General features: G+C 36.7%; 1 protein-coding gene and 1 pseudogene across 3 annotated transcripts in view; one reads left to right on the forward strand and one right to left on the reverse strand.

Annotated features, from left to right (window-relative positions):
- The window catches only part of GLCE (glucuronic acid epimerase), a 109103-nt gene that overhangs the window by 24789 nt on the left and 56320 nt on the right, over positions 1 to 27994 (reverse strand). The window lies entirely within an intron of this gene.
- Positions 324 to 27993, forward strand: LOC119056988 (glyceraldehyde-3-phosphate dehydrogenase-like; annotated as a pseudogene).

The following is a 27994-nucleotide window of genomic DNA, read 5'->3' on the forward strand; positions in this document are numbered from 1 at the left end:
AAGGACAAACTAAGAAGATAATTTTGCTAGTCTGTTTTTAAAACAGACTAGCAATTTGATGCATTGTGGCTCAATGCATCAAATAACATTATATTTCTAGGTAAACATTCCAAAGAAATTGAGCAGGGGGTATATGGTATATTACATTATTTACACTTTAGAGGTGAAGAGAATAAGTTATAACAGCCCATAAGAACTTCACTAAAGGACTTCACCAAGATGGAGGCGTAGGTGGAAACACTTTGCGTCCTCCCACAACCAAATCTAAAAACAACAAAGTTTTAACAACAATAAACGCAACCAAACCTCAGAAAATCGACAATATGGGGTCTGAAAACAACGACTGCTCAGCTAAACTGGTGAGAGGGGCGAAGCCAGCATCAGAGTGGGTTGGGCAGGGAAGATCCCCCAACCTGGGCAGTGCAGAGGCAGCCGAGGACATGGATCCCAGGTGCGGGCTAGATACGGGTGGAACCCAGGAAAAAGGCACGGCTGGCTGTCTACGGTCGGTCGAGCATTTGCACGCAGATAAACCAGTGAGGAGGCGAGTGTCGAGACAGACTGCACAGGCCCTGGCGCAGGCCGCGGGCTCGCACATTTGTGCTCAGATAAACAGGTGGGGGCCAGCGGAGAGGACCGCCATTGCTCCCTTTCTGACCCCGCCCCCACATACAGCGCCACAAACCAGCCACCTGGGTGGCCTGCCCTGGTGAACAACTAAGGCACCTCTCCTCATACATAACAGGCACAAACAGATAAAAACATGGCTCAAGAAGAACTCAGAGCCCCAGAGCCAATAAATCTAAGTGATGAAGAAATAGCCAAACTTTCAGATGCACAGTTCAAAACACTGGTGATCAGGATACTCACAGAACTGGTTGATTTTAGTCACAAATTAGAGGAACAGATGAAGGCTAAACTAATTGAAATGAATGAAAATGCACAGGAAGCCAATAGTAATGGAAAGGAAACTGGGACTCAAATCAAGGGAGTGGACCAGAAGGAAGGAAAAAATGACCAAACAGAAAAGAATGAAGAAACAAGAATTCAAAAAAATGAGGAGAGGCTTAGGAACCTCCAGGACATCTTTAAATGCTCCAACATCTGAATTATAGGAGTACTAGAAGGGGAAGAGGAACAGTCACGAGTGGAAACCTTATTTGAACAAATAATATAAGAGAACTTCCCCATTCTGGCAAAGGCAATAGACTTCCAGGAAATCTAGGAAGCTCAGAGAGTTCCAAAGAAGTTGGACCCAAGAAGGAACACACCAAGGCACATCATCATTACATTAGCCAAAATTAAAATGAGAGAGAGAATCCTAGAAGCAGCAAGAGATAAGGGGACAGTCACCTACAAATGAGTTCCCATCAGACTGTCAGTGGATTTCTCATAAGAGACCTTACAGGCAAGAAGGGGCTGGAAAGAAGTATTCCAAGTCATAAAAACCAAAGACCTACAACCAAGATTACTCTATCCAACAAAGCTTTCATTTAGAATGGAAGGACAGATAAAGTGCTTCTCGGATAAGACCAAATTCAAGGAGTTCATCATCACCAAGCCCTTATTATATGAAATGTTAAAGGGACTTACCTAAGAAAAAAAAGATAAAAAAGATGAACAGTGAAAGGACAGTAAACTCAGTTATCAACAACCACACCTAAAACAAAAGCAAACTAAGAGGACAGCTAGATCAGGAGCAGAACCATAGAAATGAAGATCACATGGAGGGTTAGCAATAGGGGAGTGGGAGATGGAGAAGGGGGGAGAAGGTACAGAAAATAAGTAGCATAGACAGTAGATAGAAAATAGATGGGGGGAGGGTGAGAATAGTAGGGGAAATATGGAATCTAAAGAACTTGAGACACGTGTTCATGAACTAAAGGGGAAATAGAACAAATGTAATGGCATAATCAATAAAAAATATATATATATTAAAAAAACTTCACTAAAGAAGAGGACAGGGACAAAGCCAAGATAAAAGAGAATTTAAACCTGATTAAAAATTGTATTTCCCCTATTTTACAGATGATAAAACTGAGGCTATGTGATGTTAAGTAATTTACTGTACCTAGGTCACAAGATTATTTGATAGTTCACTCAAGATTTGAACTCAAATTTGTTCGTCTGACTCCAAAGCTTGTGTTCTAGCTGACATGTCCCAGGGTATCTTTGAGCATATGCATATAGCATTTCTGAAGCTGAATACTACCCTTCCTCAGGAGATATTCTAATTTATATCAGGTTATCAGTTGTGAATTGAACTCAAACATTAACAGGTCTTATTCTAGACAAAGCTGAATTTTGATGTTGAACCAATAATTTTGCAAAGGTAAAATACAATTTTAGAAAAAGTTATCTAGATATTCTAAAAATTTATTAGTATTTCTGAATGAAGCTCCCTGGATTTTTTAGTTTTCTTCAAATTCAATAGTGTAATTACATGCCATATTAAGAAAAGAGTTGAAATGAGTAATAATTATGGATATTTATGTATATACAGTTCAATAAAGCCCTTGAAAATAGGATCCCCACTGGCCCCACAAACCCAGCAACAACTTACAAATGCATTACAAAGCTTCATTTCTGCTAATAATTATATTGATGTTCTGGGATAGCTTGTTAAAGCAGAACTTTTCTCCAGAGATAGAACTGGAGCATAATTACAGTTTCATCAGTCCATGTTAACTTGAGGCTTTGAAAATAATATGTTGGTGTTCTAAAAATCCAAAGGTAGAAGCATATATAAGGAGAGTAAGTAGTATTAGTATAAAAGGTTGGGGTGTAAAAAGTATAAATCTTAAGATAAAAAATATCTTCATTTCATGATTGTCTTTAATTAGCCATAGCCAGGAAACCAAACCAAACCAAAATACTACAACCTGAAATGTAAATGTTTTAATATTTTTATCCTATTTAGTTTAATTTGGCAAGTTTAATTTAGTTTAATCTGGCAAGAATATATAATCTTGGATTTAGATTGCCTTTATTATCCTCAGAATAAAAATTATCTGTGACATCAAAGCTCATATTTATCTGCTCAGTTACTCAACATGAATCCGCTTTGAAGCAACTTAACCCAGTACTTTTGCTTTCTCTGCCATTCTCCTATAAACTTATCCATTGCCACACACACACACAAAAAACAATTAAGCAAAATAAAAATGAAAAACTTCTAACTACAGAAGCAAAGGGGAACCATTTAATAAGGAATGTTACTTGTATAAATAAACACTCAAAAAGAAACTTGGGAACTGGGGAAGATGCACTTGTGGTTTGGTCCTGTATCTGCAAGGAGAGCTGAGCCCACCTGCTGTCTTTTATTACTCCAGAGTGTAGAAGCTCACTGTCTTCTCCTCCTCAATTAAAAAAAATGTGGTAAAATACACATAACATAAAAAATCATCATCTTAACCATTTTAAGTGTACAGTTAAGTGGTATTAAATACATTTATAATGTTGTGCTACCATCACTACCACTTATTTTCATAATGCTCTTCACTGTGTAAGGCTGAAACTCATTAAACGTTAAACAGTAACTCCCTATTCTCTCACACCACCAGCCCATGGCAACCACAAATCTACTTTCTGCATTTATGATTGACTAAGTATTTGATATAAGTGAATCATATAGTATGTCTTTTTGTGATTGGCCTATTTCACTTAGTATAATGATCTCAAATTTCATCCATGTTGTAGCACACGCCAGAATTTTCTTCCTTTTTTTAAGGCTAATTAATATTCAATTATATGTATATACCACATTTTGCTTATTAATTCAATTGATGGATACTTGGATTGCTTTCATCTCTTGGCTATTGCAAATAATGTTGCTATAAACATGAGTGTACAAATATCTTTTTGAGATCATGCTTTCAATTCTTTTGCATATAAACCCAGAAGTAGAATTGTTGGATCATATGGTAATTCTATTTTTAAGCTTTTGAGTAACCACCATTCTGTTTTCCACAGTGGCTGTAACATATTAATTCCCACCAAAAGTGCACATCCCCACCAAAATGCACTTGCTATTTTCTGTTTGTTTTTTTAACAGTAGCCACTGCTTGTATGTGAGGTAGCATCTCATTGTGGTTATGATTTGCATTTTTCTAATAATTTATGATGTCAGGCATCTTTCTATGTGCTTATTGGCCATTTGTATATTTTCTTTGGAGAAATGTCCATTCAATTCCTTTTACCACTTTTGAATTGGACTGCTTATTTTGTTATTAAGTTTTAAGAGTTCTCTAATAATCCCTTACTAGATATGTGACTTGCCAATATTTTCCCCATTCTGTGGGTTGCCTTTTTACTGATGTTGTCCTTTGATACACAAAATTTAATTTTCATGAAGTCCAATTTATTTTTCTTTTGTTGCCTATGCCTTTGGTGTCATATTCAAGAAACCATTGCCAGTCTAATGTAAAGCTTTTGTTCAAAGTTTTCTTCTAAGAATTTTATAGTTTTAGGTCTTACATTTAGGTCTTTGACCCATTTTTGAATTAATTTTTGCATATGTTGTAACATAGAGGTTCAACTTTACTTTTTTGCATGTGGATACCCAGTTTTCTCAGCAACAATTGTTGAAAAAGGTTGTCCTTTTGCCTAGTAAATGTCTTGGTATTCCTGTCAAAAATCATTTGATCATGTATGTCAGGGTTTATTTTGGGACTCTATTCTAGTCCACTGATCTGTATGTCTGTTGTTATGATAGTACCAGACTGTTTTGATTACTGTAGCTTTGTACTAGTAAATTTTAAGATTAGAAATGTGAATCTTCTTGTTTTGTCCCTTTTAAAGACTGCTTTGGCTATTTGGGGTCCCCTGAGATTCTACATGAATGTTGGCATGCAGGTGAGTTTTTCTATTTCTGCAAACAGATACTGAAATTCTGATAGGGACCGAATCTGTAGACTGCTTTCAGTAGCACTGACATCTTACCATTAAGTCTTCTAATCCATGAACATGGGAGGTATTTCCATTTATTTATGTCTTAACTTGGAAATTTATATTCTAAGCCTACTGGGGTCTTCTACCTGACACCCTTAGTTTTGTAGGAAAATCTTAGTGTGCCAACAGACCACCAAAGCAATGCCAGTTTTTAAGAATGTAACAACATAATGTAAAATGCTTTATATTGTTAAAAACATTTGCTAAATAAAATAATTTAAATCCGTAAAGTACAAACATTGGTTAGGACCATATTAACTACCTGTCCATACTAATAGAAGGAAAGCAGCTTTGTTTACACAAAAATATTAAATTAATGAATAGGAAATCAATTCCTACAGTACCAGTTATGACAGTGAGCTAGTGAACAGGCTAAATTCAATTAAGTTATTTTACTTGGTATTACTATGCATAGAACTGAGCCTAAGATCTGACACTGAGGAAAATATAAAATGCTGACGTACAATCCCTGCTGTCAAATGACTTACAACCTCAAAGAGACAAGACTTGAACACACAAGAAACAAGTGAAAAACATCATGTTGAAAGTGTGTAAAATAAAAATAACGGTTCAAATTGCAAGTTGAATAAAAAGTAATATGGCAGGTAGTTAGGAAAGAGAAAGATGCTTGAAAGGGATGCGTGGAGAAAACTCAATGAAGCAGAACACAGATGATACACACTGGTCGGCAAGAGAACATTAAACAACCATTACGTGAGTCCCTTTTCAAAAACAGAATGGTATACATTCACGACAATGGATTTCCTTACCTACATTGCCAAATACTTTTTATTCATTTCTTTATTTAATTCCTGCAACAATCCAATGGGATGGGCAGGAAAATGAGTGCTATTTTACAAGATGGAAAACTGGGGCACAGAAACTTTAAGTAGCTGTGGAGTAAAGTACAGGATCGAAGTCTTCTGATTCTAAGCTCTCTTATACCAACAATTCCCAAAACCGGAAGATCAAGTCTCATCCAGGCTGGGAAGACATGTTTCAAGATGTTCCCAGGTGGTTCTGATGATTAGTTAGGTCTGGGTGCCAATAAACTATACCAGCAGTTTTTAAACTTTACTGGGCATCAGAATTACCTGAAAGGCTCATTCAAACACAGATTGCTGGGTCTCACCCCTGGGGTTTCTGATTCTATCTGGGTAAGGACCCCCAAATTTGTCGTTTCAGGTAAGAAATATACGCTGTTGGACCCCACTTTGAGAATCATTATAACATACCGTATGCACTAAGTATATTTAATTAGTAAGTACTATTTATAAGTGATGAAATATGAGTGCTGCCTGATCTCAGAACCATCTTAGGCAATTCTGAAGATTAAGGCCAATTAGCACAATGATTTTTACAAAAATAATGAATCCATACTCCATTGAGAATTACTTCAGTTAGTGTCTTTGCTTTCTAAAGTTAACAAAGCAGCAATTCAAGAGCTAGCTAAACCCAAAGCATGAAGTCATACTTGGAATGAAAGTTGCAAGCTGTAGCTTTTACCTGTATATTGAAGAATCTCTCAGCTAGAACATATTTTGAAACAATTTTTTCAGAAGGGTAGGTGTGTGGCATATACTTTGAAGCCTTGTTGAATTAAAAACATATGTTGCTTCTTAGTCAAATTGTCTAGATCAAGAATTTTGGGGTCCATGCCCTGCCTGGTGTGGCTCAGTGGACTGAGTGCGAGCCTGTGAACCAAGGGGCTGCAGGTTTGACTCCCAGTCAGGGCACATGCCTGGGTTGCAGGCCAGGTCCCCAGTGCGGGGGAGGGGAGGGGGTATAACAGACAACCACACATTGATGTTCTTTCCCTCTCCCTCTTTCTCTGTCCCTTCCCCTCTCTCTAAACATAAATAAAAATATTACAAAAAAGAATTTTAGGGTCTAAATTGTACACAGAATTCTGTAGACACTGCTCAATTGTTTCCTGATGTTTAATTGTATGAGTAATCTAAGGCTGTTATGCCTTTTTTACCTTTGTGAGTAACATGTGTGTTTGTTTTTCCTTTTCCCTGGATGCCTGGTTATTTTTGACAAGAAGAAGTACAAAGTTTCGCCATAGTAGGCTTAGTTGTTGTTTCTTTTTATTAAAATTTCCTGGTATTTGGAAACAATTGTTTAAATTACAGACTAGGGTCATCCTTTCAACTCAGGAAAATGTTTTTCCTTTAGTGTGTTTAATAGTTGCTGCTTGAGGAACAAGTATGAAAGACACAGGGATGAGGACTGGGTGGGGGAGAATGGGAGGGAGGGGGGAGATGGGGCAGGGCGGGGGCTGGGATGGGAGAAATAGACAAAAAAAATGTACTTGAAAAATAACTAAATAAAAATTTAAAAAAATAGTTGCTGCTGTTCAGTTTGTTCTAGTCTCTTACAAAGCATCAATTATCTCTATGTTGGATCTCTTTTACTTTACCTTTTATGTCTGTCATCTTTTTCTTCATATTTTCTTTTTTCCATCTCTTTTTTCCTATTCCTTTGCACTCTGGTAGAGCTTCTTAAATTCATATTTCATATCACAGAATCAATCTTAAGTTTCTTATCCACTCTCATTGTTTCTGCTGTACAATTTAATTTGGACTGCATATCTAGTTACTATTCTATTGTTTCTTACTTGGATACTGCATTTTTAGTTTTCAACCTACAGTTTTTTTTAAAAAAATACTTTATTATGTATTTATTTATTCATTTATTTATTTTTAGAGAGAGGGGGAGAGAGGGAGAAAGAAAGGAAGAAAAACATCAGTGTGTAGCTGCCTCCTGCACACCCACACTGGGGACCCGGCCCACAGTGCAGCCCAGGCCTGTGCCCTGACTGGGAACCGAATGAGTGACCCTTTGGTTCACAGGCTGGCACTCAATCCACCGAGACATACCAGCCCGGGCAACAGTTTCTTATATTATCCAATATCCTTTAAATTTATGCTTCCCAATCAATTAGCTAGTCACCTTTCTTCTTAGTCTACTATCTTACAAACTCATTTTCCATGTTTTATTCCAAATACTCCACAATTTTTGAAATTTTCAAGTATTTTTAAAAACTTCCAAAGATTCCCTAGTTACTAAAAGTGACCTTTAGTATTGTGGACAAGAAAGGGGCCACGTGTTAAACCTGACAAGCTCAGGGGAGGCCTGCATGGTAGGCCTTACAAACTCAGAGGCAAATAAATCACTTCGGAAGGCCTGAATATAAAATTCCTAACTAAAAGCAGTCATGGTGGTAGTTACCTCCTAGGGCTGTAGCTACTTGGACAATCTTGACCTTAAGCCAGCCTGTCTATAGTCTTTTTACATCTGAGAACATGCCTTTGAAATGTCAGAGTGAACCCCTGTGCCAGACCCCTCAGGGCACAGCTTCTGCACCAGAGCAGGAGACCACAGAAGCCCATTATCTTGTTCCCCATAACCATCTCTATGGGCTATAAATGGTAAATGTTAACTATCCTGTACCCACCAATAGAAAATATGCGTCTCTCTGTCTTACTTTTTATCTAATCCTAGAATTTCCCACTTTGCTTTCTCCTGCCCCCAGAATCAACCATCAATGAATTTCATGTAACCCTCCTCACATTTCCTCTTATTCTAATGTACAAAATAAGCTGCAAAACTGCCATTCTCAAGAGTATTTTCTCAATCTGTTGAGATGTTGCTTTCTGGTAATTGCCACCAGTTTGGCTCAAATAAATGTATAAAAATTCTCTACAGGTTTGGATGTTTCTTATGTGACAGTATCGAGAGTAAGCTTTTGCCCTGTACCGAGTGCCACATTCTTCTCTTTTAGTGGCTGCAGAGTCTTATCTCAGATTCTGTTCTGGGTATTTTCTGTAAAACAGCTGCTGGATCTACAGCTTGATTTTGGGGGTTTGGTTTTTCAGCTCAATACTTTAAGGCAGAGGTGTGAACTTTCATCAGGAAGTATTTAATGTCTGATAGTTTCTCTTTTTGTTATACAAGTATTAATCTGTATGTTCAGGTGTTGTTAGCCTGATCCAGCCATTATAAAGTTCTTCATCAGTAGTCCATCTAATAGTTTTAGCTACCACTGATCATTGTTTCAGGCATAACAAAATGATGCTCTTCTAATTTCATCAGCCCATCTTAATGTATTAGCTGGAATACTTCTGCAAAGAAAATCTTGCCTTTATCATTTGTTTGGTTATTTTAAGGTATATAGTTTGTATAGGAAATGCAGAATTAGTACTTGAATCATTCTCTTTTACTTATCGATTTAAAAAGTAATAAATTAGCTCCCTAAAAACCTCCAAAAATGAGCAATACATTTTTAGTAGTATATGAACTCAAAAATTCAAAACATATCCATTGCAGTTATTACTTCTTGATGCTCCAATTATCCCATCTTTCATCAGTACGAATTCTTCAAGTTGGCTCCTAAGTCCTTTTGACACAACTCAAATAGTTTCTGATAGCTTTCCTGCTTTCTCGTATGTCACAATACCCCAAATTCATAATGCATACTTCCTGCCAAAGATCTGAAATGGCCACTCTTCAAAGAGTTCTAGTTACTTTCAATAGAATATCTAGATTATTTCTAATAGAAATTTCTTGACATTTCTGTATTTTAGGTAGATAAATATTTCCTTTCCATCTTTCAGTGCTGGTGTACCGTTTTTAGATATATTAGTCATTTTCAATAGTGACTAGGGGTGGTTACAGGGAGTCAAATGCCTATACGCAAACTGCTATCTGAATCTGTTAGGATTAGGTTCTGCTGCTACTAGTGGACACCAGAAAAAAAAAGTCCTTATATATCCTAGCCATTGTCATTTTTCACAAAAGTAAAAAAAAACACAAACAAACAAAAAAACCAACAAAAACCCTGTTGACCCTGAGAAGAATGTACCTGCCAAGAAAGACTCCTTGTGGTTAACTAAACTCAAATTCATTACCAGAGTGTAAAAGCCATTGTTTACAGAAGTCTCTCACATATGCTGCATTTCAGGGAAGAGCCACAGACTGGGCTGTCAAGCCTCCTGCATTGTGTAACTGCTTTCTGAACCAACCCTTATAAGAAAGCTCCTAGGATGGTATTTTAACCAATAGGACCGAGACTTCCCCTGTCCAATGGGAGCTGTGCAACTGTATCTTCATTTGCATCTTTACCAACCAATCAGAGCAGCTCTGCTCTGACCAATTAGGACAGTACTTTTTGGATCAATCAAACTGAGAAGACTTGGAGCCCTCATTTGTACAAGAACAAGCCTATCAGAGCCTGGGAGCAGGCACTGCTATCTATGTAAGCAAGTGACTTCTGCTTCCTGGGAATGCCCTCTAAGTGCAGTCTTTCCACCAAAGATTGTGTTTCCCCAGGTGGAGCTGTAACATCAGAGCTGGAGCTGTATCTTCAGAGGTAGAGCTGTAACACCCGAGCCTCTTGGCTGGAGCTGTTTAACACCTGTGCTGTTCCAAACCATGCTATATCACTATTAAGCTATCTCACAGCCATGCTGTCTCACTACTAAGCTATATCACAATTGAAATATTTGCACTGGATAAAGTCTCTCTTCCTTCACTGCACTTCAAACTGGGGACTCCTGTTGCTGTTGTATTGTCAACAATACTTTCAGTTGACAAAACTCAGAAATAGTAGGCAGTCTGGACCTAATACATACCTACATCATCAAGGATCTAGGCCCCTTCCATCCTTTTACATCATACTGTGGCCCAGGAAAGCAGCTGAAACCTCAGTATGTTTGTGTTGTAGCCCAGAGGAGAGATGGAGGGTATAATGGCAAACCATTTCTCAGTACAATGTCTTATCCACTGTAGGTACTTCTCAAATATTATATTGGAATGTACCTTATTCAGCCATACTAAAGGTATGTATCTAGTCACAGTGTTTATAGTCATGTATATTTTCTAACCAATCTATTGACTTGTGCTACCTAATATGGCAACCTAGTCTTTCCATAGTCCAGAGTTTGTGCTAAAAATCATCCCCAGAATTCCATTGGTAGGTCAACCCTGTTACCTTTATCTATCCTCAAACCTGCATGAGACATATTCAGGTTTTTGAAAAACTATCTAATCATATTTGAATGATAACTTTTTTTTTGGTGGGGGTAGGAGGAAAGGAAAGATTTAATGGGTAGTTTTACCATATGCCAGGTGCTACACATAGTTTCAGTCACTGAAATCCAACCCTGAGAAGGAGCTCTTATCACAAGCATAGTTAAAAAATTGAGTAGTTTTAACATTGCTGGAAAAAAATTATTAGCAAGCACACGCTGGGATTTAAACCTAGATTTATCTGGCTTCAAAGTGTAGGTTTTTATTATATCGGACCACAATAGCATATTATCTGTCTCCAAGTCACCATTTACTTTCTCGCCAACTAGACCAGAGCACAGTGATCTGCCCTAGGTTTGTGCAGACATCTTAAACTGCTAGCATTACAGAGCAACTCCTGAAACTAGAATTTGTTTCTGAAAAGAGCTTCTAAATATATTCAGCTTAATTCTCTCTCACACTGAAAGCAGTAATATAAAGAACTAGGACAGGAATGTTTTTTAAAGAGCAGCTTTGTATCCAAAAAGCTAAACAATTATAGTGTAGCTAAAATGTTCTTTGAAGTATTGTATAGTACTTAACTAAAAAAGGTTTCTGCTTCTTCTAAGCAATGTGTCAAACTAAGCATATGCTATGTAAATAAATCAGTTCAGAAAGGAGTTCAAGGCCTCTCCAGTGGTGTAAGATTTCTCCCCTCATTAGGAAAGTCAGGAGAAGGAAAACCTAATGATGTGTTTACTCTGCATGACTCATAGACAGAGGAATTTAAAATACAAACTGGTAGAACTATCCTAAGAAGTTCTACAAAATGGCTGCTGATAATGTTTTATCACATTTGGTGCAATCCTGCAAAACAGGAATGACAGAAGGGGAAAGGTTCATCGAGATGCTTGCTTATAGTAGTTTAAACAATCATAAGGCATAAAGATAGTCTTGGCCATGCAGAAGATGTATGTGGAAGAATAAGTGCTGATTTTTAAACGTGAGAAGTTAGTTACTAGGCTAATTTTTGACACAGAAGTAGTAAATGCTGTTGTGAGCTACTTCACAAAACCATGCAGAAAGCAACACACTGGAAAAAAATAACAGAGAATGTGCTAATAGGACTCACGTGAGAACACTGTCAGGTTGTTGGACTATACTGTGAAGTGTATTTGCTAGCTGACTTACTGTTTTTCTAACGTTCACAATAAAAAGAAAAATCGAATATACCAATCTTCTGACACTATATAATCTTTTACAATTAAGAAAAGATAAGGTTAGCACCCACATTTTAGATTTCTCTTAATAACAGTTAACAGAATAGTAGAGCAGGAGACAAAAAAAAGGACCTTTGTAAAAAGGAATGGGAGAGACTACCAGTTCTCAGTTCTGAGTCCTTATTAATATAATCGCATATAGCCCTGGCTGGTGTAGCTCAGTGGACTGAGCGTGGGCCTGCAAACCAAAGGATCGTGGTTCGATTCCCAGTTAGGGCACATGCCTGGATTGCAGGCCAGTTCCCAGCAGGGGACACACAAGGGGCAACCATACATTGATGTTTCTCTCCCTCCCTCCTTCCCTTCCCCTCTAAAGATAAATAAATAAAATCTTAAAAAATAATAATGATCACATATAATTCTTGTAACTGCTCAGTGAATATTAACACAGTACCTCTAAATTTTGAAAACAGTCAACATGTTTTTCATCCCCAACTTCTAACAGAGAGCTCAGAGCCCTTAGTGAGGAGTCTTGTTTTAGATTATCTAAGACTAAGGGATCTGTGATCTAGTCACTCAAGAAAATGCCATACTAACCCAGAAATTCTAAAACTCAATAGATTATGAACATGAATGTTTATAGTTTATTCATAATAATTCCAAACTGGAGAAAAAAAAGCAAATGTCCATCAACTGGTGACTGGATAAGTAAACTGTGGTTCATTCATACAATGAAATACAACTCAGCAATAAACTGATACCTGACATCTGCAGCAACATGGATGAATCCTAAAAGAATTCTGCTGAGAAGCCAGACACAAAAGGTTACTTAACATATGATTCCACATATGAGACATTCTGGAAAAAGTAAAACTATAGGGATAAAAGTTAGATCAGTGGTGGCAGGAAGGGACTGACTATAAAGGGGCATGAGGACCTTTGGGTGGGGAGAGTAATGAAAATGTTCCAGATGTTGATTGCTGTGCAGGCTACATGAAGGTGTATGTCGGTTACAACTCATCTAACTGTACACTTTAAAAGAAGTGCACTTTATTGTATGTAAATTATACCTCAATAAACCCGACTTTTAAAACAGCCTGTAAAATTAGTCAAGAATAAATGCATTTCTATAGGTTTTATTTTGAGTAATAAAGGCTATGAAAATACAGAAGAAATTAATAAAACTGGTCAAATAAAAGGAGATACTATATTTTGGAAAAAGCCTGACCTCCTTGAGTCTAACAGACCTAAATTTGAATACCGGTAAGCTAGACAATCTTGGAAAAGTCAGGTCTTTCCAAATCTTGATTTCTCAGCTGTAAAGCTGAGAAAAGACCTTCTGCTTCATAAAGCAGCTGTGAAATTAAATGAACACTTAATTTGGTTCCCACCACATAGCAGGCAAACAAAAGAAAATGTCTACAGATGAACTGATGTCTCTCTCTTTTTAAGTCAATAAAGGAGTAATCATCTACCTGTATCAGTTCATTTAATTAACATACAGGGGTGGGCAAAAGTAGGTTCACTGTTGTGAGTAGGTGAAACACAGAGTTTATCCTTGCGGTGTTATTCATTACTGTATTATTTTCCACACAAACAACTAAAAACCTACTTTTGTGCCCCACCCCTGTATTATTTGCTATGCATCTATTATATGAGGGGTGTGGGCCCCTCCAAAAAACTGGAATTATCTTCTAGAGGACCTGTCCCTTGTAGCACAGGCTTCCCCCACTAGGTAAGTGTTCTAGGAACCCATCTGTATTGGTGCACCAGCTGGTGTTGTTGTGAGAGGCTGCGTTCAGCTTTGCATTTCTCCATCTCATGCTAGGTGATTTACAAGCACACCTTACTAAATGGCATTGAGTGTTCAGCAGTTTTCAACTAAAAATAGCTTGACCCCTGTGCCCCACCCTCTCTATTCACCTGATCTCACCCCAAGCAACTTTTCTGTTGTTGTTTCCCTGGATTAAAAAATGTCCTCAAAGGAAACATTTTGCCCATGTGGAAGAGGTGAAACAAAAAACAGCAGAAGCATCAAAAGGCATAAAAATCAGTGAGTTCAAGAACTGTTTTGAGCAGTGGAAGAAACATTATTGCATCTTTGAAGGTGAATAAAGTTTAAATATGTAAGAATAAACACACACTTTTTAATAAATAAATTCTGGGTTTTTTGGAGTCTCCCCCCACATGGTATATTAACATTTTCCAAACAGGCAATCTGAAAAAAGAGAGAAATACACCTCTCCACCCCTGAAGAGAACACCTTTCTCTAAGCTTCGGTAATTTTTATTATGTCATAAAAGTTGATAAGAACAGCAATCGAGAAACACATACAATCTGCCTTTCCACAGAATGATATATTGGTATGGAACATAAATTTTATCAGCAATAAATGTAAATTAAATAAGATTTAGGTTAAGATTTCCCAGACGTACAATTTTCTAAGCAAATAGGAAGGTTACCAAGTTGAATTAACTTCAGCAATGTAGGAACTTTCACTTAACTCCTACATAAGACCTTACTGCATGCTGAGCAGAGGGTATAGACACTTTCTGCTGGTTTTTAAATTGGAGACAAATGTAAAGTACAACACAAACTCCATTTACCTAAATTAATAAGGTGACTGAAATAGAGATGAAATTTATTTAAAATAATGTTTCTTAATGTATAGAAATATATATTTGTTCTAAGGGTTGAAAGTAAGTTTTCACTAACACATAAACAGTCTCAGAGCTTGGCACTGGGATTATTTACAAAGGTAAGATTTGAATTATAAATATTTGGGCAAAGAGAAAATTACATCTTCTGTTTTTCTCCCCAACTTGAAAATCTTTTCTCCATTATTGTATGTATGTATCACGTATGTTCCATATATCTATATCTATATAGATATATATTTTCTTTCTGCAACAAGCCTCACCACTGCTTCATGTTTTTTAAAAATTGCTCCTTCAGAATAGAATTTAAAAGTATTCTCACATCTTATAAGCTTTAGGCTTTGAACTGTGGAAAATATTGATTAAGGAATAAGAAATTAAGATGATACACAAATCCTTCCTTCTCTATTAAGCTAGGAGCTCCAAACAATCCAATAGGAATCTAAGGTTATTAACTGAGTTTCTCTTATGCTCTATGATGCAAACTCGTAACAAGGACAGAGATAATTTTTGTTAGTACCAAAACTCCATCTTTAGGAAGCAGAGTGAATTTAAAAAGAAGTTTAATATTATACACTGCATTTGAAGGTATGGCACAATTGTTTTCTACTCCTTATTGCCTGAGGTAGGAAAGGAGGCCATTCAAGTGTGTTATTGATAGTTATTTCTTGACTGAAAATTAAATTCTTCTAGCAGTTTCTTGGTGTAAATTTACATAGCCTGAATGCAGAAACAAGAGTTTATTTATAGGCTAAAAACAAGCAGGTCATAGGGAAGTTGGTGGTTTTAAGACTTTTGGGGGTCACATGGAACATTTTATATGTTTTTCATATACTTTAAATCTGCAACTCTTGGAGGTTATAGAGCACCCTAAAATTAAATATGCCCAACCTGAACATATTTTTCTGGAAGGAATGACTCATCAAATCTAGGCCAGTATACCTCCCTCCAACTTTTCCTGAAAAATGAGAAATTACCCTAAAATGCCCAAATACAGATATTGTATGTCTTTAATAATGTCAAGTAAGTTATTCCTTTACAACTAGATAATTATTGCTCATTTGTATATTCTCTGCCTCATTTCTCCTGGTTGCTGCTCTCCCCATATAGTACCTCCTCCACTCAAACAAAATACTTGTATTTAGTGTTAGAATTTTTTAAAATTTTTATTTATTTATCTTTAGAAGGGAAGGAGAATAGGAGAGAAACGTCGATGTATGGTTGCCTTTCATGCATCCCCTACTGGGAACTGGCCTGCAACCCAGGCATATGCCCTGACTAGGAATCAAACCGCGATCCTCTGGTTGGCAGGCCTGCGCTCAATCCACAGAGCTACACCAGCCAGGGCCTAGTCTTAGGATTTTAAACTAATCTAAACCTTGCAACTCTCCAAGGGTAAATTTCTTTTACAACCTTGCTGTTGCATTTATATCTGAAAATAAACTCCTTAGGGGAGAAGCCATGTACAAATCGATTATTTACCCTCTCTCAAAATACTTAGGGTAATGCAGCTTTGTTTTTCTTCCATGTAATAGTCTAATTATTCCTGAATACATTTGAATAAATTCTTATGAATAGAATTCCCACTTCAAATTCTACTTTGCTAAACACTGAGTTACATCTTCCCTGTAAGGGGAAGCAGCCAGTGAAACCCATTTGGACTTCTGACTGCCAGAACTGTAAGATAATGAATTTCTGTGTTTTAAACCACTAACTTGGTGGTAATTTGTTACAACAGCAAGAAAAAACTAATACACCTAGCAATTAGTAAGCCCCAGTATTTACTATTTTAACTGACCTGCTTGTAGATACTTACATAGAATCTTCACCTTTGATACTACTATAATCAGATTTGGCTGGCATAATCTTTTGGCTAATGAGACAGCAGATACTAATTAGAGGAAAAACATTAAAACTAAAATACAGTTTCCAACTATAATTGTGTATTTATCTACTTCTCCTTTTAGTTCTACTAGTTTTCCTTCATCTATTGTTAAAGCTCTGTTATTACATGCCTACCCATTATGGAATATCTCATATTTCTTTCTCTGAAATCCACATTTCTGAAATTAATATAGGGACTCCAGCTTTCTTTTGAGTAGTGTCTACACTGTATATCATTTCTCATCTACTTACTTTTAACCTGTATATTGATATTCAAAGTGTTTTTGTATACAGTATATAATTGAGTCTTTTAACAAAATCTAACCAGACAATCTCTTTTCATGAGAGTATTTAGAACATTTACATTTAATGTGATTGACATGGCTGAATTTAAATCTCTATCTTTCTATTTGTCTATTTATAACATTTTTTCTTTGTTTTGTTTTTTTTCTCCCCATCATCTATTGGTAATTTTTATAATTCCATTTTCTCTCTACCAATGACTTATTAGTTATACCTTTTATTTATTTTACTTCTACTTATGTTATAGTCACATATATTTTTATTCTTGTTCTAATTAATCCTTGAGGAAAAAAACCTTAAATGAAGAGAAAATGGCATTTATATCTACCCATATATTTACCGTTTCCAGTGTTCTTCATTTCCTTTTGTAGATGCAAATTTCTACCTGGTATCACTTTCTGCCTGAAGAACTACTGTTAACATTTCTTGTAGTGTATGCTTATTGTTGACAAATTCTCTGAGCATTTTTATTTAAAAAGTTTTTATTTTGCCTTCACTTTGGAAAGATCTTTCTTCTTGTCCAGTACACTGTTCTAGGCTATTTTTGTTTTCTTCTTCTTCCAGTACTTTAAGAATGTTACTTTACTGTCTTCTGTCTTCAGAATGTCTTCTGACATTCTGATCCTGTTCCTGACATGCATAGTTTCTGACAAGAAGTCTGCATGAATTTTTATATATCTGTTCATCTGTTATTTAAGGTGATACTTTTTACCTCTGGCTGCTTTTAAGGCAATTTTCAAGACTTTTGTCATTTGGTTTCTACAATTTGATAATTTTGCCCAGTTCCTCTACTTGGAGATTTGTGAAATTCTGTAATCTGAGGGTTTATAGCTTTCATCAAACTTGGTAAATCTTTGTCCAGTATTTCTTAAAATATTTTTTCTGTACTCTTGTCTCCTTCTGACACTTGTTTATCTTGTGTAAACTGCATAATAGTGTCTCATGACTCACTGATGTGTTTTTTTTCCAAGTACTTTTTTCTCTTGGTGCTTCTTTTTAGATAGTTGCTATTGCTGTCTTCAGGCTCTAACTAATCTTTTTCTCCTTTAATATCTAATCTGTTCATCTTATTTGCTGAATTTCCATTTCAGATACTGTATTTTTCATTGCTAGAAGTCCTATTTGGGTCTCTTTTTAAAAAACAATTTCCATCTCTCTCCTTGGCATGCTATGTACTCCTCTACCCTCCTGCACACATGGGGTATATTTGCAGTTGCTGCCTTAATGCTCTTGTCTGCTACTCCAATCATATGTGTCATGTCTTTCTCTTTCTATTGGTTGAATTTTGTCCTGATGATGGGTCATATTTTCCTGCTTCTTTGAATGTTGGTGAGTTTTAGGGTGCAAAACATTTAAGAATTTTTCATTGTTGGATACTAGATATTTTTTCAGATTTGTTATGGATATGTATTTATCATTTGTGCTTAAGTTTCACTATATAAACATATTGTAAATTTTTAATTTATAAAAATATATTTTATTTATTATGCTATTACAGTTGTCCCATTTTCCCCCCTTTATTCCCCTCCACCCTGCACACCCCGTCCCACCGGCATTCCCCTCTTTAGTTCAGGTCCATGGGTCATACATAAAAGTTCTTTGGCTTCTATATTTCCTATACTATTCTTAACCTCCCCCTGTCTATTTCCTACCTACCACTTATGGTACTTATGCCCTGTACCTTTTCCCCCTCTCTGCTCCTCCCACTCCCCTACTGATAACCCTCCATGTGATCTCCATTTCTGTGATTCTGTTCCTGTTTTAGTTGTTTGCTCAGGGTTTTTTGTTTGTTTGTTTGTTTGTTTTTAGGTTTGGTTGTTAATAGCTGTGTTTGTTGTCAAAGAGGGACTCTTTGGGACTCTCTGAACTTTCTGAAAGTCTATTTCCTTTGCCAGACTGGGGAAGTTCTCCTTCATTATTTGTTCAAATAAGTTTTCCATTTGTTGCTCTTTCTCTTCTCCTTCTGGCACCCATATAATTCGGATGTTGGAACGTTTAAAGGTGTCCTGAAGGTTCCTAAGCCTCTCCTAATTTTTTCTGAATTCTTGTTTCTTCATTCTTTTCTAGCTGAATGTTTCTTCCTTCTGTTCCAAACCACTGATTTGAGTCCTGGTTTCCTTTCCATCAGTGTTGGTCCCCTGCAGATTTTTCTTTACTTCACATAATACAACCTTCATTGCTGCCTGGATCTTTTTTATGCTATTGCAGTACCCAGTTGAGTTCCTGGAGCATCCTGATAACCAGTGTTCTAAACTGTGCAGCTGATAGTTTGGCCATCTCTTCGTCGCTTAGCTGTATTTTTCCTGGAGCTTTTTGATCTATTCTTTCATTTGGGCCTTTTTTTTTTTTTCTCAGAGCATCTGTTACGTAGTAAGGGGTGGAATCTTAGGTGTTCACCAGGGCAGGGCAACACATTCATTGTGGCGCTGTATGAGGTGAGGGGTCAGAGAGGGAACAGTGCTGCTTGCTCTGATTTCTGCCAGTTTTCAGTCACTTCCCCTGCTACCCACAATCAGATTGGGCCTTGCTGGTGCAGATTCCCAGGTGGGTAGGTTTGTGTACATTCTAGGACCCTGTGGATTTCTCCAAAAACTCTCCTCTGAGGCTGGGAGTTTCTCCCACTGCTGCCTCAACCCCACAGGTGTTTTGAGGCTTTATTTCCCTGCACTGAAACCCTGGGTTGAGAAGTCTGTCTTGCTCCCCAGTTGTTCCTCCTGGTTTATCTGCATGCGAATGTGGGACCGACCAGTATGCAAGCCACTGCCTCGCTTGGCTCTCCAGCCGCCAACTTGCCAAGAGTCCTCTCCCCCCAGCTGCCCATCTCAGCCCTACCCACTGGTCTAGATGAATGTTTCTTCTTTAACTCCTTGGTTGTCAGACTTCCATATAGTTAAATTTTTCTGGCAGTTCTGGTTGTTTTTGTTTTTAAATTTGTTGTTGTCCTTCTTTTGGTTGTGTGAGGAGGCACAGTGTATCTACCTACGCCTCCATCTTAAATTTTTAATTTTTTCATATTGCGTATTTTTTAAAAAGCAGAAAATGCCATTTATAAAAAAACATGAGTAGACAAATAAATTTGTATAATTTATTTGTTTGTCTTCTACAAAATTTTAAGTGCTGTTGTTGAACATTTTGGATTGTTTTTCAGTTTGGGGATAGATGACTACTGCTCAGGGAACACTTATTCATGTGTTTTAGTAAACAGATGTTTGCATTTTGGTTGGATATACGGGGTGGGCAAAAGTAGATTTATTGTGCCATTGTGACATTCTTTTGAGCCAGTAAAGCTATTTGTAATAGTCACAACCTGCACGTCTTTTCCCCTGTGAACTGTAAACCTCCTATTGCCTATGAAGGTACACCAAAGACTAGAATTTTAAGATCACGTGGTATCTCATCATGGCTTTACTCTGTACTTTGCAGATGACTAATAAGTCTGAAATATTTTATTAATTTATTTTTGGAGAGAGGAGAAGGGAGTAAGAAAAAGAGGGAGAGAAACATCAATGTGTGGTTGCCTCTCATGTGCCCCCTCCAGGGCATGTGCTCTGGCTGGGAATTGAACCAGTGACCCTTTGGTTCACAGGGTGGCACTCAATCCACTGAGCCACACCAGCCAGGGCTATGTTTGCTTTTTAAATATGTTTTGGGAAATGACCATTTAAGTGTATTGCTCATTTTTCTCTTGGGTTGTCTGTCTTCCTTATTGCTGAGTAAGAATTTTTAATATATTCTGGCTGAGTTCTTTGTCAGGTATATATGTATTGCAAATGCAGATATCTTCTCCCCACTCTGTGGCTTGCTTTTTCATTCTTAATGGTGTCTGTTAATGAACAGCATTTCTTAACTTTAATGTGGTCCAATTTATCATTTTTTCTGTTATTGTTAAGGTTTTACATAGTCTGTTTCAGAATTTTTGCCTACCTCAGGGTCACGACGATACTGTTTACTTCCAGAAGCTTTATTATTTTACCTTTCATATCTATAATTCAGCTATAATTAATATCTTTATATGGTTTTGAGATCAAGATTTATCTTTTCTTTTCAGATGGATATCTAACTGACCTAGCACAATTCATTGAAAAGAACATCCTTTCCTCTCTGCACTACAGTGTTATCTTTGATATAATGCAGTAACTATGTATGTGCACAGCTATCAGCCCTGTTTTGTTTCACTGGTTTGTCTTTTCTTGTGCCAGAACCACACTGTCTTTATACTGTAGCTTCATAGTAAGTCTTGGTATCTTATCATATAAATCCACCAGTTTTATTATTCTTCAGAACTATCTTGGCTATTCTTAGCCGTTTGCATTTCCATAATAATTTGAAAATCAGCTTGCCAATTTTGAAGAGCAAACAAATCTTTTGTTTGAGACTGCACTGAATTTTGTTTGAGACTGTATTGGATTTATATGGAAATGATATCTTTATAACACTAAGTCTTTTAATCCATATTCTGACATATTCTTCTATTTGTCTTTTTAATTTCTCTTAATAATGTCTTAAAATAATCAGTATAACCCTGACTGGTGTGATTCGGTGGGTAGCACATGTCCTATAGACCTTTGCAAACCGAACAGCTGCCAGTTTGATTCCTAGTCAGGGCACATGCCAGGGTTGGGGGCGAGCGAGATGTTTCTCTTGCACATTGATGTTTTTTGTCCTCGCTCCTTCCTTTCCTCTCTCTCTAAAAATAAATAAATGAATAAAATCTTTTTAAAAAGTTTAGTGTAGAAGTCTTTTGTTAGATTAATTTTGGGTATTTGATGTTTTTGATAGACTGGTACCACTTTTTAAATTTAATTTTTTTGTTTGTTGTGGTATACAAGCCTAAAATTGATTTCTGTATATCAATTATGTATCTGGCAACCTTGCTAAATGCACTTTTAATTCCACTGTTTGTAGTTTAAAAAAAATTTTTGTAACAATCACGTCATTTGTGAATAATGGCAATTTTATTCCCCTCTTCCTAATCATTATGCTTCCTTCCTTATTGCACTGTCCAATAGAACTTTTTGTGATAATGGAAATGTTCTATATTTGTGGCATATGGTAGCCACTGGCCACATGTGCCTATTGAGCACCTGATGTGTGGCCAGAGTGACTGATGACCTATAACTTTAAAATCAAATACTTCTAGTCGGTAAAATCTATTGAGATAATATTATTCTCTTTTTCTATTAATTCAGTCAGTTCATTGACTGAGTTCTGAATGGTAAGTGAAACTTGTGCTCCTATAAGTAAGGGCAACTTGCTCATGGCATCTACCTACATCTGTCTTCCTAGATTTGATTTGCTAAAATTTTCAGAATTTGTTCATCTATGTTCACAAGTGAAATGGACCTGAAATTTTCCTCTTCTAATGTCTTTACCAAGTGTTGATATTAAGGTTATGCGACTCTCTCTTTTTATTGTCTCAAAGAGTCTTAGTAATATTCATGTTATTTCTTCTGAAAATTCTTAGAAGTATTTATTTACAAAGCCCTGTGGGCCTGGAAACTTCTTCACGCAAAAGTTCCAAATTACAGATTCAATTTAATTAATAAATATGGAACTATTCAGATTTTTACATTCAAATTTGTTAAAATTTTCAAATCTATTGACAAAGTAATTTAAAAATCCTCTTATCTTTTAAGTTCTATAGTATCTAAGATATCCTTTTTTTCATTCCTGAAATTGAAAATGTATGACTTTTCCTTTTTTTCTTCATCTGTCTTCCTATGGAGGTTTATTATTTTTATTAAATGTACTGATTTTGTTGAGTCTCTCTTTGTTTTTTATTTCATTAATTTTGGCTTTAACTTTCACTTTCTGTGTTCTACATTCTTTGTAGAAGAATGCTTCTTGTAGTAGGGCTTATGTTTGGACCAAAGCCTTTGACCAGAAAAAATTATCCCCCTTTTTTAACGGTTATATAAAAAAAATTAATTGACTCCTCTTACTAAGTTATCTAACAGTTCATTCTACTGAATGCTTTGTTTTTAAAAGCTTCCTCTGACATACCTACTCTAGTATCACCTGTGTAATGAGAAGATAATATTCAAGGCTAGTGACTGATGTTGTTGTTATTGAGCTTCACTAACACTGATGTTTTCTCTCCAAGTATCCTTTTATATAAATAGGGGTCATCTCTAATGATTAATTGGATTCCCTTACCGTAAAACATACAAATTAGTCTAGTTGAGATAATCATGGCCTGGGGCAGTAAAAAAATATTCCCCATACTCTTAGTGACTTAGCAAACAAATTTATTTCTTGCTCACATATAGTCCGCTGCCTCAAATTCAAATTACATTTAAACAATTACCATTGATTTAACTCACCAATGATTTAATTAGGCAATAATTCTGTGTGTGTGTGTGTGTGTTTCTACTGACATACTCAAGATTATACTACTTAGGAGGCTTACTCTGGCTGAAGCATGAAATCTATATTAAAAGTCTTGATTTACAGATTAGAAATATACATTCACATGAAGTCCTTATAATGTTTATATGCAGCCATGTTTTGATTTTCACTAAGTTGTAATTCATTTTAGTATGAACTTTTCTGCTTGGTCATTTAGCATTACTTGGAGGATTCCATTAATTACTCCTCTGCTATTTTGCAATAAACACTATGGACAAAGTAAAAATGCTACATTTAAAAAGTGACTGAGTGGCTATATCATTGTCTCAGATTTTTCTATCTTCTGCATTTGTCCATTTGTGCAACAGGCTGGATTTATATAGACCAGGGAGTTTGTGAAATCATTACAAAACCATATCGTTTGCATTGTCTATTCATTTTTATAGAGTACTCAGCAATGTTTGGAACTTTGCCAAAATCATGTTTATTATTCATTAAATAGTTCTAAATTGTTAATAATTTGGAACAAAAGTGATATTTGTGTCACAGACCCAATTCTTTCTAATTCACCTAAAGATAAGTAGTTTAGCAACAGAAAATGCTAGGATGACAAGACAGTCTAATCACTATATCTGATAACAAAGAATTGAAATAGGTGTGTGTGTGCATGCACATACTTAGGAAGGTGAGTTTTGATGAATTTAGGGCCTCAGTCCAACAAAAATCTGAAACTTCACACACATAACTTTGGGAAGCTATGCAAATTAACAGTTAAGGATGTAGGCTTCTAACTGTTCCTTCTGGGTGTGAATCCTGGCTCTATCAATTATTAATAACTCTGTGTCTTTAGGACATTTATTTAACTTGTTTACATGTCAGTTTCCTCCTAAACCTATGAGCTTCAAAAATAGGGTAGGATTAAAAATAAGAGGTAAAACAACAGCCCCTCAAAGCCTTATAATCATTATTAATAAATTATCGTATTTTGCCAAGTATAATGCACACCTTTTTTTGCCCAATTTTTTGAGCGAAAAATAGGATGCTTATTATACATAGGTAGTGCCTGAAATACTTTGTACCTGTTCTTGTGTTTTGTAATTATTTGTTACATAAAATTTCTTGTACCATAATATGTTAAAAAATAAACGCTAAAATTCTTTTTTAATACAAAAAAGTACCTAAATACTAATTAATTAATTAAAACAAATGATTTTTTTCCCTGAAAGTTTGGGCCAAAAATGTGGGTGTGCATTATACATGGCAAAATACAGTATTTAACCATATGATCTCACCTATAAGTGGAACCTAATCAACAAAATAAACAAGCCAGCAAAATAGAACCAGAAACATTGAAATAAAGAACAAATTGTAAAAGACAAAAAACTGTACTTCAACAATAATTTTTAAAAAAAAGAACAAACTGATAGTGATGGGGGGGTGGATAAAAGGGGGGATTATGAAGTGTTGGTGGGGGAAAAAAGGAGAAGTGTCCCCAAGGAACATGTACAAAGGACCCACGGACAAAGACAATGGGGGAGGGGGGCTAGGGTTAAATGTGGGAAGTGGGGGTGGGTAGGGCAAAGGAGAGTAATGGGGACAACTGTAACTGAACTGTAATAAAAAAGGGAAAAAATACAGTATTTAGTATTAAGACCATACATAATTAATGCTGATCTTGCGGCAAAGAACATATATTTTGTCTAAAATGACAGGAAATTCCATGAGAGCTGATGCAAGAATGTCTAATGCATTGCAGGCATTTCCAGAACTAAGGGCTGCCTCTGCCAAGCCTAGAGAGAACAAAATAATGTAACCCTTCCCTACCTGGGGGGAATGCTTTAAAAATATTCGGCTAATATTATAGTCTTTCATCCCTAATGGCAAAAATCATACTTTTTTACATGTACTGTATTAGTGTAGGTATAAATATAGTACTATAAGCACTCAAATTCATCAGCATAATTGTGTTGAGCTGTCCATTCCAAAAACAAAAACAAACAAAAACCCACAACAATCCCTATTTATTGGTTAAGAATCAGAAAAGAAAAGTTGAACTGCACCTTTTATGTCAGGATTACTACTGATGTAACTTTTGGCATAAGAATCATAGAACAGGGAATAATCTTGGAAACCACAGTCCAATTACTTTATTTAGAGACAAAAAAATTAAAATCCAGAGAAGTTTAATGACTTGTCCAAAGTCACACAACTAGTATTGGCTGCATCACCATTAGACCTCAACTGTACTAATTTCTAAGGCTGTACTTTCTGTTTCAACTTGCTTCCCTCACTGATCAACCTGCAACACCAAAATAAATAAATAAATAAGAAAATAAATAAATAGGCTCATGTAATACTTTGAAATTTTGAATTCTGGACTTTTTCCTTATCAGATGCCAACTAACATTTAGAACTTCTAAAACAAAACATCTATAGTTTGCTTATACATGCTAAAACAATTTCCCATGCAAATTTATCATATTTGAAATACTTTTATATTCAGTCATTTGAGAATTTTAGTATGCTAAAAATAAATACTAAATAACTAGTAACTGGCTTATAGATAAATGAAGCATACAATAAGATCACTAATGTAACAAAAATGTTAAGAAAAACTCTTCCAACCAACAAGTCTACAATTAAGCGTTAATTTTGGCAGTATATTATTACTACAGAATAAAATACCATTAAGATAAAGAGGGTCTAATCACTGTGCAAATGGAATCTATTGATCTACCATAAAATGAGTTTATTGACAAGCAATTTAAAGCATTATTTGCAGTTATACAAGTTTGCTTTGCAAATGTTATACCACGTATCATTTCTGGAATTTTTAATTACAGTATTAAAAAGTTAATGCAAAGGCTCTCTGCTGCTTCTGTTCGACACACAGCCATGTCTCCGTGCACAGTGCCAGCTTCAACCCTGAGATAGGATAGGGAAGGTCAGAGTGAACAGATTTGGCCATATTGGGCATTTGGACACAAGGACTGCTTTTAACTCTGGCAAAGTGAATACTGTCGCCATCAATGACCCCTTCACTGACCTCAACTACATGGTCTACATGTTGTAGTATGATTCTACTCATGGCACAGTCAAGGCTGAGAGCAAAAAGCTTTTCATGAATGGAAAGTCCATCTCCATCTTCCAGAAATGAGATCCTACCAACATCAAATGGGGTGATGCTGGAGCTGAATATGTGGTGGAGTCCATAGGTGTCTTTACTACCTTGGAGGAGGCTGGGGCTCACTTGAAAGGGGGAGTCAAGTGGGTCGTCATCTCTGCTCCTTCTGTGGATGCCCCCATGTTTGTGATGAGTGTGAATCATGACAAGTATAACAACGCTCCCAAGACTGCCAGCAATGCCTCCTGCACCACCAACTTCTTGGCCCCTCAGTCTAGGTCATCCATGACAACTCTGGCATGGTGGAGGGACTCATGACCACAGTCCATGCCATCACTGCTACCCAGAAGACTGTGGGTGGCCCCTCTGGGAAGCTGTGGCATGATGGCCGAGGAGCTACCCAGAGCAAGGTCCCTGCTTCTAATGGTGCTGCCAAGGCTGCGGGCAAGAAGCTTCCAATTCACCTTCTCCAGGTGGCAGGAGCTGAATGGGACGGTCACTGACATGGCCTTCCGTTTCCCCACTCCCAATATGTTGGTTGTGGATCTGCCCTGCCACCTGGAGAAAGCTGCCAAATACAATGACATCAAGAAAGTAGGGAAGCCCTGGTTGGGAGACTCATTTTGTTGGAGCATTGTTCCGTATACTAAAAGGTTGTGGGTTTGATTCCTAATCAGGGCACATACTGAGGTAGTGGGTTTGGTCCCTGGTCGGGGCATGTACTGATCAATGATTCTGTTACTCTGTCTTCCTTACTTTTTTTTTTTTTTAAAGATTTAATTTATTTATTTATCTTTAGAGGGAAAGGAGAGAGGGAGAGAAACATCAACGTATGGTTGCCTTTCATGCATCCCCTGCTGGGAACTGGCCTGCAGGGAACTGGCCTGCAACCCAGGCATGTGCCCTGACTGGGAATTGAACCTCAATCCTCTGGTTCGCAGGCCTGTGCTCAATCCACTGAGCTACACCAGCCAGGGCTTGTTTTCCTTACTTTCTTAAAAATCAATGGACATGTCCCTTGGTGAGGAATAAAAAACAAAGAGAGTATATGCCCTGACTGGTGTGGCTCAAAGTACTGAGTGCCAGCCTGGGAACCAAAGGGTCGCTGGTTCAATTCTCAGTCAGGGTACATGCCTGGGTTGCAGGCCATGTCCCCAGTGGGCAACCACACACTAATATTTCTCTCCCTCTCTTTCTCTCTCCCTTCTCCTCTTTCTAAAAATAAGTAAATAAAGATCTTTAAAAATATTTTTTTTAAAGAGAGAGTAATGAAAAGCAGGCATCAGATGTCCTCCTTAAGGACATTCTGGGCTACACTGCAGACCACGTTGTCTCTCCTGACTTTAACAATGACACCTATTCCTTTACCTTCAATGCTGAGGATGGCATTGCCCTCAGTGACCACTATGTCAAGCTCTTTTCCTGGTATGACAGTGAATTTAGCTACAGCAATAGGGTGGTGGACCTTATGGTCCACATGGCCTCCAAGGAGTAAA

Source organism: Artibeus jamaicensis, unplaced genomic scaffold, assembly GCF_021234435.1.
Source record: "Artibeus jamaicensis isolate MK-2021 breed Jamaican fruit bat unplaced genomic scaffold, CSHL_Jam_final contig_548, whole genome shotgun sequence".
NCBI lineage: Eukaryota > Metazoa > Chordata > Mammalia > Chiroptera > Phyllostomidae > Artibeus > Artibeus jamaicensis.